The 13,274-nt window shown below is 33.4% G+C and overlaps 1 protein-coding gene across 8 annotated transcripts in view; it reads left to right on the forward strand.

Annotated features, from left to right (window-relative positions):
* The window catches only part of NCOA2 (nuclear receptor coactivator 2), a 406,774-nt gene that overhangs the window by 211,041 nt on the left and 182,459 nt on the right, over nucleotides 1-13,274 (forward strand). Inside the window, exon 1 of one of the 8 annotated variants that reach the window (XM_031946276.1) lies at nucleotides 990-1,553. The exons of the other annotated variants lie outside the window; for them this stretch is intronic. The gene's annotated coding sequence lies outside the window, so the exon portion shown is untranslated. Of the gene's footprint in view, nucleotides 1-989; nucleotides 1,554-13,274 lie in introns of those variants that run through there. 8 annotated transcript variants of the gene reach the window in all.

A 13,274-nucleotide genomic window follows, 5' to 3' on the forward strand; every position in this document is an offset into this window, starting at 1 on the left:
GTTTTTTTTTTCCTGTTATACAAAGTGCTGCACTTATTGTATGGTGGGGACTTTATTTTTACCAGTGACTACCTGATAGTATATATCTAGCAGTGGAATGGTATGGACATTTTAGTCACTTCATTTGAATAATTCCAAATTGCTTTCCCAGGTGGGTGTACTAATTAACAGTTTCACCAACAACACATTAGTATGCCTATCTTGCTACAGCTCTTCTGGTATTAACTTCTGATCCCATGCTAGAAACTTGGTTTCACATCTTATTTCGTTCTATGTTGATTTTTTTGTACTATACTCCAAGGGCCTATCAAGCCATTTATTACCCTTATAGTACCTTAAATCCTCCCATGCTTTTGGTATGCTTTTTAGCGTATGTCTTGGTTTTTCTGTAGATTTTCTTATAGTAAGGATTGTTGCTTCTTATTGTGACTTATTAGACTTGAGTTTATAATATGAGTGGAAAGGCCTGAGGGCTGTCCTAAATGTAAAGCCAATAAGCTTTACTTAATTTAATGACTGCATTATCTATTTTAACTGCTCAGAGACCCTTTTGTCAGTTTAATTAAATCTTAACTTTCTTATACCTTTGATTTTTGTATATGATGTGTCTTATGTTAATATATAGTATATAAAATTACTTCATTAAATAAAATGTGATATATATCATATAATATTTCTGTTTGTAGATAGATAAATACTAAGACCTATATGTATAGTCAGCCTCTCTTACCTAAAGATTTTCTTACTCTTAGAGTTTATTTGTTGATCTCAGTTGTTTAATCCTTAATCACAGGCATTAACAATGTTCTTTGTGTAGCAAACATTCTAGTGTTTGATTTTAGAATTAAGTACTATCATTCATTGATAATATTTTATATAAAATATGGGTGTTATTTGGAATAGTCTTGAATATTTGAGAAATAAAGTTCACAAGTGAAATCTACAGAAGAGAATTAATACACACACACACACACACACACACACACACACACTCACTCACTCACTCTTGGATATCAGGAACTTTGAGCTCATGGTTTTGATTTATACTAGTTTTTGCATTAAAGAATTTTATGATGATTTTGAAAGGGCATCTTATTTTTTTCATTGAATTTCAAGTCATGTACAATCAACAGAATTTGGAATTTTGTTGTTGTTCTGAAGCATGTAGAACCTGATGGCAAACCATTCTTTTGAATAATTGAAGTTATTTTTTCCAAGTTCAATTAAATTTCATATACTGTATTAGATTTTCCCCCCATGCCTAAGGTACGCTGATTAGTCAGGCAGGCTTATTTGAAACTAATGGATAATTGCTTTTAAGTTGTGCAACTTGCCATACCAGTTTTACAGTGTTTTTGTTTTGCTTGAAGTAGATGAAAGGTTTATTTAAGTGTGGCCACACTAGTACTGCATTCCTGATGATCTTGGTAGGTTAATGACAATCTTTGTCATAGAAATCAGGAAATGTGGGTTGAGTCTCTTAGATGCTTATATGGTTGGTTCATTTAAATGCTACTTACAGAAGGACAGGGATTGTTGGAAGAACTTGATAGGTAATGCTACCTTTTATGTGTCTTAACTTGATTCTGATTTATGTTTATTTGATCTTTTAACACTAAAATATTTTCTGATATTCTCTGAGGTTCTACATTTTTAGGAAAAAACTCAGTAAATTTATTTACATTTGTCTAAGTTTTAGATTGTTTTGATGTGGGTATTTTGGCTTGGTATTAACTTTGTTACATTGTCATATTGTGTACTTTCTTTTCTGGGATCATCATTTGACTGGTCTACCTTGATTTAAATGAAGTAGCTTTGTTAAGCATTCTTATTGTTAATGAAGTTGTTCATTTTTATGAAGATTGAGTTGAAAAATTGCCAAAAATGAAAGAAATGTTAGCAGTTTGAGTATTAAAAGCAACATCTTTTAATCTGAAACCCAGATAAGATTCTTTAAAAAAAAAAGTATAAATTTGTTGGTTTCCCAATCATTCTTGAAGAGCATATATGATTTCTATATATGATCATATATGGAAGAAGAACTATATATCAGTAATCCTCTGTTCTGGGACTTCATTTAACATGCATCTGAAATTTACTAAAAATGTGGGTGCCTTACTTATTTTAAGGCAAAATTATGATTCATATAAAGAAATGTATCAGTGAAAGATAGTAAAGACATAAAAGGAAACATTATAGCAGAGTTATACATATACTTGTAAGAATTCAGTGGAATAAAGGATAAGGTAAACAAACTGATTTGGCAAGCAAGTCTTAAAGAAAGAACTGAGAAAACGTATCTTTTCAGCACAGGATGGGTAAAAGGAGGTGACTGGTTGATGATTAGAAGTACTTATTTTTCTGCTTAAGCATCTAGTATTTGATACTAGTGCTATACTACTTTGAATCTAATCTTGCACTTAAGTTGCTAATTTAAAGTTTTCATTTCATTTCTATTGTTTCTAAGGTATTATTAAGAGTTGAATTTATATAGCATTTAAAGTTTTGGTTTTGGGGAACTTTATACCTATTTTCTCATTTGACACTTAAAATAAGCTTATGAGATGATTAGTGCAGATAGCCCATTTGAATGATAAAGACTTAAAGATCTAGAAAGGTTTTCTGTGGTTATTACATAGCTAATTAGTTATCATGTATGTTAATTCTCCTCTGTAGTATCTTTTCCATTTTTCTATAAAGCTAATACATTATTTAGAATATTGAATGAGGTAAAAATTGCCTTCATCAGGAGCTATTTGGATAGCATAGCTTCACTTTTTTGTAGCATTGGTACGTGCTACTTATATATTTATTCTTATGGTATTATGAAGTTAAGAATTGTCTCAAAAGGGAGAGATAATATAATCTTTTTTGGCTAGAAGTGAACTACCTAATGGGCTTAATAGACTTAGATTTGGAATAGTTAATTTATTTTATTGCTGTAGTATTTAGTAGTTCATTGTGCTTGAATAACATAAAAGTTTGAAAAATCAACAATATAGCTTCCAATTAGTACTTCTATCCTTTTATCTACTGTATTTCCCTTTAAAAATACAATTAAAGAAAAAACTTTACAGTTTCCATTTTTGTAATTTTAAAAATCAGCACTAGTTTTTTCCTATATTGTTTTTTGTTGTCTTCATGATTTTTATACTGGCAATATAGTTTTGCTCTGTCTATTCATGTTTATGATGAAATTGACGTATATATCCTTCTAGATAGAAATATGCGATTGACTTTGTTATTAGTATCTTATCAAAAGTACTAACCATAGTTGCTTTTGAGTATTTCTCTAGGAATTTCTATGGAAAGATCTAATGTCTTATACTATTAGTATCCTTCTCTGGTGATATCTAAATGATCACAGCAGAAGGGATTAAGGATGAGTTATGACAAGATGCAAAATTTCTGAAGTGGACCTATTTCAAATGTAGTATATTCCAGACCACAGATCAGCTTGCGTGTTGCCTACCATTTTTGCATGCCTAAGCTAAGAATGTTTTTTACAGTTTTAAATAAAGGACCTTAATTTACTCATCTCTGGTTCTAGACAAAGAGGCTTGAATTCTCAAGTAACATGAACAAAGCAATACTGACATTGCTGGAACTTAATAAAGGTAAACGTTATAAACCTTAGAACTAAGTAAATTATCTATCTACATAGGTATGTTCATATACATGTGTAACATATTGTATATGATGAAATCCTGAATTTTTTTTGGACTAAGAAACTAAAGAATTAATCTCTGAGGCAGACTGGGAAGAGGGCCTGATAGAAATCAGTTTAGCTTTATGGTTCCATTCTTTGGAGAGGTAACCCAGTCTAAAATCCAAGTTATGTCAAACTCCTGGGACCCATCTTCTGTAGAGGTCTCTGAGCAATCTCACCTTGCCATGACTGAACCCCAACTTTTGGTGCCTGCCATCATTTGGTGACAAATCCCACACCATTGATCACATCAGAATATATTTTATTTATATTCACATTTCTGTGTGTATATGCATATATCCACATATGTGTGTATGCTTTGCAAACTTTAAAGCGCCATATAAATTTTAGCTACTTTATTTACAATTCTATATATACATTGGCTTCTGTGCCATGACAATTTACTATGTGTTAAGATACCGACTATGGATTATGTCCTGAATACATAGATGCCAAAGAAGTTACTTTATTTCAGCATGGAAGGTGTCTGAAGCTGATGCAAGTTTTGGAGATTTGCTATATAGTTAGCCTTCTTGACCTTTCTGTATGTAGCCTTTGGCTCTGTTGATCAGCATCTCTTCCTCTGTGCTGAATATTCTCTGCTAATTCTCCTCATACCTGTCTGACTATTCCTTTTTAGTCTCCTTTGCTGGTTTCTGTATATTGTGGGTGTCCCCAAGACTCTGTCCTGGATATTCCTCTTTTCTGTCTATACTGTCTATTCTGTCTATAATAGTTTGATTTTCAAATTAATGTAAGTGATTTGTATCTCTATCCCTAATCTCTCTTCTGAGCTATAGACCTGTATTGTGAAATGTATTTTGGATATCTTGAATTGCTTGTGCCAAACACAAAGGTGGTGGTGGTTGTTGTTTGTCCTTCCTTCTAGAAGAGAACCATGACATCAGGGAGGTGATGCCATGATGTTCAAGTGAATTGGATTTAAGTGAGGGAAGACTGGACAAGGTCACCTGCTTCACTTTCCCTCCAGACCCAGCTGGGTCCAGTGGTCAGATTCAGATTAAGACAACTAGTGATGGTCCCTGATGATGTGGGAAATCTTGGCCTTTTTAAGCTAAAGTCTTCAACAGATCAGTTTGACTGAGGCTGTATCCATTCAATGATTAAAGCTAGGTAGCAATTGAGGCAAAGAATCTCCTCTTTCACCTAGTCCAAGGAAAAAAAATCTAAACAAATAAATCTGGGAGGGGAAGACTCCTAGGGTTTCTGGCCGGAGCAGGAATGACTGCTACTTACATTAAATCCGAGTCAGTCTGGATCCAAACAATGACCAAATGGGGCTTGGCCTAGGATTTATTAATAGCTGATGAAAATGAGAAACAGAAGATGTCCAAAAGAGAACTAATTCTCTTTCTCTCTAAAATGCCATTTCAAGTTTTCATTTTCCAATCCTTGGCACCTTCATCCTATCACCAAAGCTTACAACCTAATCATATCAACTTCTATTTTTCATTCTCATTCAACCCATGTATCCAGATTGTGGGGGAGGGAGGGAAATTCATGTCTTTTCTACTTTCACAATACATTCAGGATATATATTTAATCTATCCCTTTACAGAGTCGCCCCTGTTCTCCCATCACAAACCCTGATCACTTTTCACCTAGAGAAATGGCTTGTCCATCTTATCTCCGTTTTGCAAGTGTTCTCTCCAACTCTGCCTTACCCTCCATTCAGATCAGTAGCTTAGGTGAGACTACCTCCTCCAGGATCTTCTCTCTCTCCCTCCTATCCTTCCTTTTTTTTTCTTCCATTCCTTTCTCTCTTCCTTTGCCACATACCCTTATATGAGGGTTCTCTACCTAAAGGAATATAAATTTAGATCGCTGAAACTTCACAGGATATTGGAGTTTTTTAAAGGCTAGATTTCTTTTTTTAAAGATCATACTTTTAGCACCAGCCCTGAAGTGTGGAGGGCCTGAGTTCAAATCTGGTTTCAGACACATAACACTTCCTAGCTTTGTGACCCTGGACAAATCACTTAACCCTAATATAGCCTCAGGGGAAAAAAATAAAGACCATGCTTTAAACCCAAAGAAATTCGTGCTCTCATTGATTGGCCACTGGTTCCAGCCCAACCCTCATTTGGTTTTTGTTTGGGCTCTGATGTTCAGAATGAATAGTAATAGCAATTATATCTGTTTTGCCCAGAAACCCTGAGGGTCTTCCCATCTTAGATTGATTTTTTTTGACTAGATAAAAGAAGCCATTCTTTCCCTAATTTCTTACGAATTGCACTCTAGAAGATCAGCTTTACTGCTGATTTAGAGGATAGCCTGCAGTTAAGGGAGTAGAGATAGACCAACCAGCAAATGATTATAGTAGTCTAGGTGTGAGTGATGAGGGCCCACACCAGAGTGGTGGTAGGGTTTGAGGAGAAAACTCTACAAAGAAATGTTAAGATCTGATATGAAAGAGTGAGAAAGAATGAGAAGTAGGTATTGAGAGCCAGCATCTAGATGGATGGTGTTATCATTAATAGTGATAGAAAAGTTAGGAATAGTAGGAGAGGATTTTAGAGGTAAGATAATGAGTCCTGGACATGCTGGGTTTAAGATGACTACAACACATCCAGTTTGATATGTACATAGGGAATTCCGAGTGTGGGTCTGGAAGTTGAGAGGTTATAGGATTAAAAAAATAAATCTGAGAATCACTTTCATAGAAATAATAGTTGGATATATGGGATCTGATAAGGTCACTAAGTGAAATGGTATTTATAAAGAAGACAAGACCCAAGACAGCTTTGGAGAATACCTACAATTAGCAGATGTATCCTGGATAGAGATCTAGTAAAGGAGACTGTGAGGAAATAGACAGGTAAGAAGAGTATCAGAAGAGAGGAGTAGATTACTTGTCATGAAAGCCCAGGAGGGGAAAAGAGTATCAAAGAGAAGATGTTGATCTACAGTGTCAAAGCCTTCAAAGAGGTTAAGAAGGAAGGGGGTGGGAGAAAATATGTTAAATTTGGCAATTAGGAGATCCTTGGGAGGGAGCTGTTTCAGTTGAATGATGATGTTGGAATCAAGACTGCAGACAATGAAAGGAAAGAAATTGGAGGTATTAAGAATAGACAGCCTTCTCAAAGAATAACCACAAAAGGAAGAAGAGATATAGGACTTTTAACTAACAAAGATGAATGAATTGGGTGAGAGTATTGTGAGAATGAAGGAAACAGAAAAATGTTTTTTGGCAAACTGTTAGATAGAATTTGAAGATAAGTGAAAGAGTGGGAATGATATAGGGAGCAATTTGTTGGAGAAGATGGGAAAGAATAGTATCATCTGTACATGTGTAGGATCTCTTTTTTTGTGTGAAATAGATATGAAAGGAGAAAATGGCAGGTGGTATCTTAGTGGTGTTAGCTGAAGAAGAGGGGAAAAGAGAGTGCTCTCAGCACATGGCCTTAATATTTTCAACAAGCTATTTTTTAAATAGCTTTTTATTTACAAGTTATATGCATGGGTAATGTTACAACATTGAAAATTGCCAAACCTTTTGTTCCACTTTTTCCCCTCCTTCCCCCCATTCCCTCCCTGCAGTGGCAGGTTGACTAATACATGTTAAATATGTTAAAGTATAAATTAAATACAATATAAGTACACATGTCTTAACAGTTATTTTGCTGTACAGAAAGAATCAGACTTTGAAACAGTGTACTATTAGCCTGTGAAGGAAATCAAAAATGCAGGTGGACAAAAATAGAGGGATTGGGAATTCTGTGTAGTGGTTCATAGTCATCTCTCAGAGATCTTTAGCTGGGTGTAGCTGGGTTCAGTTCATTACTGCTCTATTGGAACTGATTTGGTTCATCTCATTGTTGAAGAGGGCCACGTCCATCAGAATTGATCATCATATAGTATTCAACAAGCTATTTAAGGCAAGATTCTCAGCTGAAAAGATGAGGTTCAAGGTTGCTGTGGGAGGCTTGAAATCGGATGAGATGAAAAAGTTTGGGAAATCCATTGGGATGATTAAGAGATAGTGAGTAAATTGGAAGTGTTTAAAAATACTGCTTTGCTACAGTGAGGGTCCAATATTGATTATATAACATAAAATTTTAGTGAATTCAATTATCATAATTTTATGATCTTCAAATTCATTTCGTAGTAGTGATTGAGTAGAAGGAATGTCTGCAGCAGATGGTGGGAATATTTCAAGAATGAGATTTGGCAGAGTAAAGTCAGGCAACAGGTTAAGGGTTTAAGGGATTCTAGAGAAGAGGACTTTATGGAACTGAACCAGTTTATCAAGCAGTTAAGATAGAGAAGGAAGGAGATTATTGTCTGTGCAGGTTCTGGGAAACAACTAATGGCTTGAGTATTAGAGGTTAGAGTGAGGAGGAAGAACAGGGTTTGTCTTTGCAAGGAAAAAGATTAGGCATGATGACCACAGATTTTGATCAGATAAAGGAATTTCGGAGTTTATGAAGAACAGGGTTTGTCTTTGCAAGGAAAAAGATTAGGCATGATGACCACAGATTTTGATCAGATAAAGGAATTTCGGAGTTTATGAGTATGGAGTTGGCACACTTATGATGAGGACAAAATCCAAGTGTGTAATTGAGAAAGAGAAATATGTTATCGGAAACGAATAAATTGAAGAACACCAATTAGGGTATTTGAAAGAATATTTCTATCTCTAACTTTATTCATAATAAAATTTCTTGTCTAGAGGGAGGAATTGGGGAGGAGAGAGACTGTGAGCCAGGTACTGAACTCACTAAGGAAGGATTCAGAGTGTCCTGGAGGTTGGTAGACAATAGTTATCAGAATCTTGATTGAGTTTCAAGTCTTTCCTACTTCAATTCATCCTTCATTTATCAAATTGTTTTTCCAAAAGCACAAATTTGACTATGTCATTCCCTCTAGTTCAGTAACTTTCAGTGGCTCCTTAGTATTTTCCAGAGGAAATACTATATTTGGCTTTTTAAGTTTTCCATATCCTATACTATTTCAGTCTTATTACTCCTCAATCCTCTTCATTTATTCTTCAATCTTGTGTCCCTGGCTTCCTTACTGTTTCTCTACCAGATACGGCAGCTTTCTCCTTTTTTCTTCCTTAAGTTTTATTCATGTAGTCTTGTTATTTTTACATTGCATATATTTATGGAGTATTCTCAGAAATATGAATAATCGTGCAAAAGAAATTTCTTCAATGTCTTTCTATGAAAAGTACATATCTCATTATCCCATTAAATTCTTTACTTTTCATTACTGGATAGAATGTTTTTCTTCATTGCTATTGATATAAAATGCAATGGTCATTGTATTCTTATAATAACATAAGAAGTAAAAAAAGAAGAGGAAAAGCAGCATAGATTAATACATTGAAAACATCAGAAAACATGCAAAATGGGAAGCAAATGTGGATCTCCCAACCCCACGAAGGGATAGCTTAGGAGTGTCCTTTTCATATTTCTTTTTTCAAATGGCCATTACAATTTTTCAATTTTCATGATTGATTTGTGTGTAATTTTCTATTTGCATTGTTATTATCATGTGTATAGTTTTCTTGACTCTTACTTTATACCCTGCATTACTTTATTTAGATCTTTCCATATCTCAAATCCTTAATTGCCTTGAATTAATCCCTTACATTCATTTGCCACAATTTGATAAATCATTCCCCAACTGATGGACATTTATTTGGAGTATAAATCTTGCAGTGGAATCTCTGGGTCAAAGAGTATGGACATTTTAGTCTCATTATTTGCATAATTCCAAATTGCCTTCCAAAATTCTTATATCAGTTCATAACTCCACTAACAATCCATCAATGTGACTGTGTTCCCCACAACCTTTCTAACATTGATTGTGGCACTTTTTTATCCTTACATATTTGTAGTATGTAAAATGAAACCAGAATTGTTTTGATTTCAAATTTTCTTAGTATTAGTGATTTGGAACATTCTTTCATATGATTGTTAATGCTTTGCAATTCTTCTTTTGAGAACTGTTTGTTTTTATTCTTCTGACTGTTCATCTCTTGGGGAATGGTTTTTAGTCTCATATATATCTCCGTTGGATACCAAACTGTTGTCAGGGAAATTTGCTACAGATTTTTTTTCTTTTGATTGCTTTCCTTCTTTTCCTAGGTAGATGAAGTAGATTTTTTTGTAGAAATTTTTCAGTTTCATGTAGTGAAAGTATTTTTCTGTATCTTGTTTAATTAAGAATACATCTACTATGTGACTCTTCAGAGCTTTTAAAGCATATGTACTGTACATATGCATTATTCTGATTCTAATTCATATTTCATTTTATGTCCTAAAAATTGTTTTCTTTTGGTAATATTTGCTATAGTATAAATTCTTTTTTTGGTTTTGAATCAGTTCTTATAAGTCCTCTCATATCTTTTGAAATCATATATTTCTTACTACACAGTAGTACTCACCACACTCATATACTGTATACCAGAACTCATTCAAACATCCCTCAATTGATGGACATAACTTTTGTTGGCAAATTTTTGCCACCACAAAAAGGCTATTATAAATGATGTTGTTGATTATTTGGTATTTTCACTTCTTATCTTCCTACTTGGAATGTTTTCCCTCCTCACCTTGATTTCCTGGTTTGCTTCAAATCTTAAATACAATCCTATCTTCTGCAAGAAGCTTTCCCAGTCTTCCTTACCCTTATTGTCTTCCCTCTGAGACTAATCTTACTTATATCTTCTTCTTTGTACAAGGTTGTTAGCATGTTGCCTTCTTTATTAGAATGTGGTCAATATGAGAGAGCAGGGACCTTTTTTTAACTTTTTTTTTGTATTTCCAGTATTTAATATTTTTAATATTTCATAATAACATAGTTACTTTTTAAATAAATGCTTTTTGGATTTTCTTGACTATCAAGATACATGTCTGACAGAACATATAAATCTTATGAAATTGATTGGCTTGGATATGGGAGAAACTACTATATAGGCTTCTGGGAACCTGAAAATTGCCTGTTCTATTTCTTTTTCTGAAATGGGACTATTCAAGCAATTTACTTCCTCCTCTGTTAGTCTGGGAAGTCTATATTTTTGGAGGTAGTCATCCATTTCACTTGTTATCAAATTTATTGGCATAAAGTTGAGCAAAATAACTCCTTATTATTTCTCTAATTTCCTCTTCCTTGGTGGAAAGTTCTCCCTTTTCATTTTTAAGACTACTAATTTCATTTTCCTCCCTCCTTTTTCTAATCAGATTTACCAAAGGCTTATCTGTTTTATTGGTTTTTTCATAGAGCCAACTACCAACTCTTAGTTTTATTAATTAGTTCAATAGTTTTTTTACTTTCAATATTTTTAATTTCTCCTTTTAATTTTAGAATTTCAAATTTAGTATTTGATTGGGGGTTTTTAATTTGGTCTTTTTTTAGTTTTTTTAGTTGCAAGTCCAATTCATTAATCATTTCTTTCTCTGTTTTATTCAAGTAAGCCTCTAAGGATATAAAATTCCCTCTTATTACCACTTTGACTGCATCCCACAAATTTTGGTATGACGTCTCATCGTTGTCATTATCTTGAGTGAAATTATTAATTGTATCTATAATTTGCTGCTTCACCCAATCATTCTTTAAGATGAGATTGTTTAGTTTCCAATTACTTTTTGGTCTATTTACCCCTAACTTTTTGTTGAATGTAGTTTTTATTGCATCATGATCTGAAAAGAAAGCATTTACTATTTCTGCTTTCTTGAATTTAATTTTGAGGTCTTTATGTCCTAACATATGGTCAATTTTTGAATAGTGGGAACCTGAAAATTAAAGGTTTTTAGAAATATCTCATTTTTTTAAATGCCAAAAATAGGTTAGATGTCTTTGCCTAGTTTCCAGGACCATTTGATGGATGTTTCTTACTTTTCTCTCTAGTTTTGAGGGTATTTAGAGGTACAATCGTATAATTTTTAAGTATTATTGTCTATAATTTGTTGATGAGCTTATACAAATATTTTAATAGCTCATATTAATAGTAGTTGTTACCTAGTGTTTTTTCAGGTTTACAATATTATTTATTTGGTTGTGTCAGCATTTTTCCTTCCATTATGAGGAGTTTGCAATTTTAGATAGTTTTTGACCATAATTCTATTTTTTTTTCCTTTCCCTCTTTTTTTTTTTTTTTTTTTAATTTAATAGCCTTTTATTTACAGGATATATACATGGGTAACTTTACAGCATTAACAATTGCCAAACCTCTTGTTCCAATTTTTCACCTCTTACCCCCCCCACCCCCTCCCCTAAATGGCAGGATGACCAGTAGATGTTAAATATATTAAAATATAACTTAGATACATAATAAGTATACATGACCAAAACATTATTTTGCTGTACAAAAAGAATCAGACTCTGAATTATTGTACAATTAGCTTGTGAAGGAAATCAAAAATGCAGGTGTGCATAAATATAGGGATTGGGAATTCAATGTAATGGTTTTTCGTCATCTCCCAGAGTTCTTTTTCTGGGTATAGCTAGTTCAGTTCATTACTGCTCCATTAGAAATGATTTGGTTGATCTCGTTGCTGAGGATGGCCTGATCCATCAGAACTGTTGACCATAATTCTAAATGTCAGTGGTGTAACATGAACTTGAGTCTATCTTGACCACACCCAAAACACTTTACAGTATTGCTAAATACATATTCTTTTAAAATTAATAGTATTATTTATGTTTATAGATCATGATGTCTAGTTTTTATACCTATAAATTATAGGAGCCTTCAATTTTCCAACTTGGAATGTGTAATAACTGCTTACTCCTTCAATATAGCCCAAATACTTGTCACTTCACATAAACAGAATCACCTTAAATATAAGCCATTCTTCATATGACAACTCGATATACCTTATCAGAGTGCTGATTTAAATTTAAGGCCATTCTGTCATTTTTAAGGAAGCAATAGATAAGATTTCAGACTCTTCTGTTATCAGATTTGACAGTAGCTTGGATGATTCAGGGTGCAGTAAAATTTAATCCTTACCCAGGTAATGAAATGTCCCTAAAGTACTGAAAGTTAAAATTTTAAATTAAAAATATGTAACTGAATGACTGTTCACCTGTTTGTTTTTTAATAGATGATTCTGATTTGAGTGCACTTATATTTTTTTTTTCCTTCATGATTTAGAACTATATCTGGACGATTTGGGAAAGCAACAACTTAGCTCAAAGAATGTTTATTATAGTGATACAGTCTCTGAAATTCAATGTTAATTAAAACATTTATTAGAAATGAGTATATGGTTTAGTGTTAAGGTGTTAATCCCTTCCCTCAATGAGCTTATCTTCTTTTAGAACCAGATAGCTGTCTTTGTATAACTTACTGGAAAAGAAGTTATTGCTTGCTCATTTGAGAACAATGAATTCTCTGCTAAGTTGATCAAATCCTGAAGACTTTTTTTTTTAGCCTACTTAGGATGTTAAATAAAACAGGTAAAAAGATAATTATACATACTACAGTTTCAGAAGCAGCACTGCCAAACTGGGGAGTGTACCTAGTTGTACAGGAGCAAAACCTTGAAAGGAGCTCACAATTTTAAGAGGAAGAGTTGATGAAGAAATAACT

The sequence above is a fragment of the Sarcophilus harrisii genome, chromosome 1 (assembly GCF_902635505.1).
Source record: "Sarcophilus harrisii chromosome 1, mSarHar1.11, whole genome shotgun sequence".
Lineage (NCBI taxonomy): Eukaryota > Metazoa > Chordata > Mammalia > Dasyuromorphia > Dasyuridae > Sarcophilus > Sarcophilus harrisii.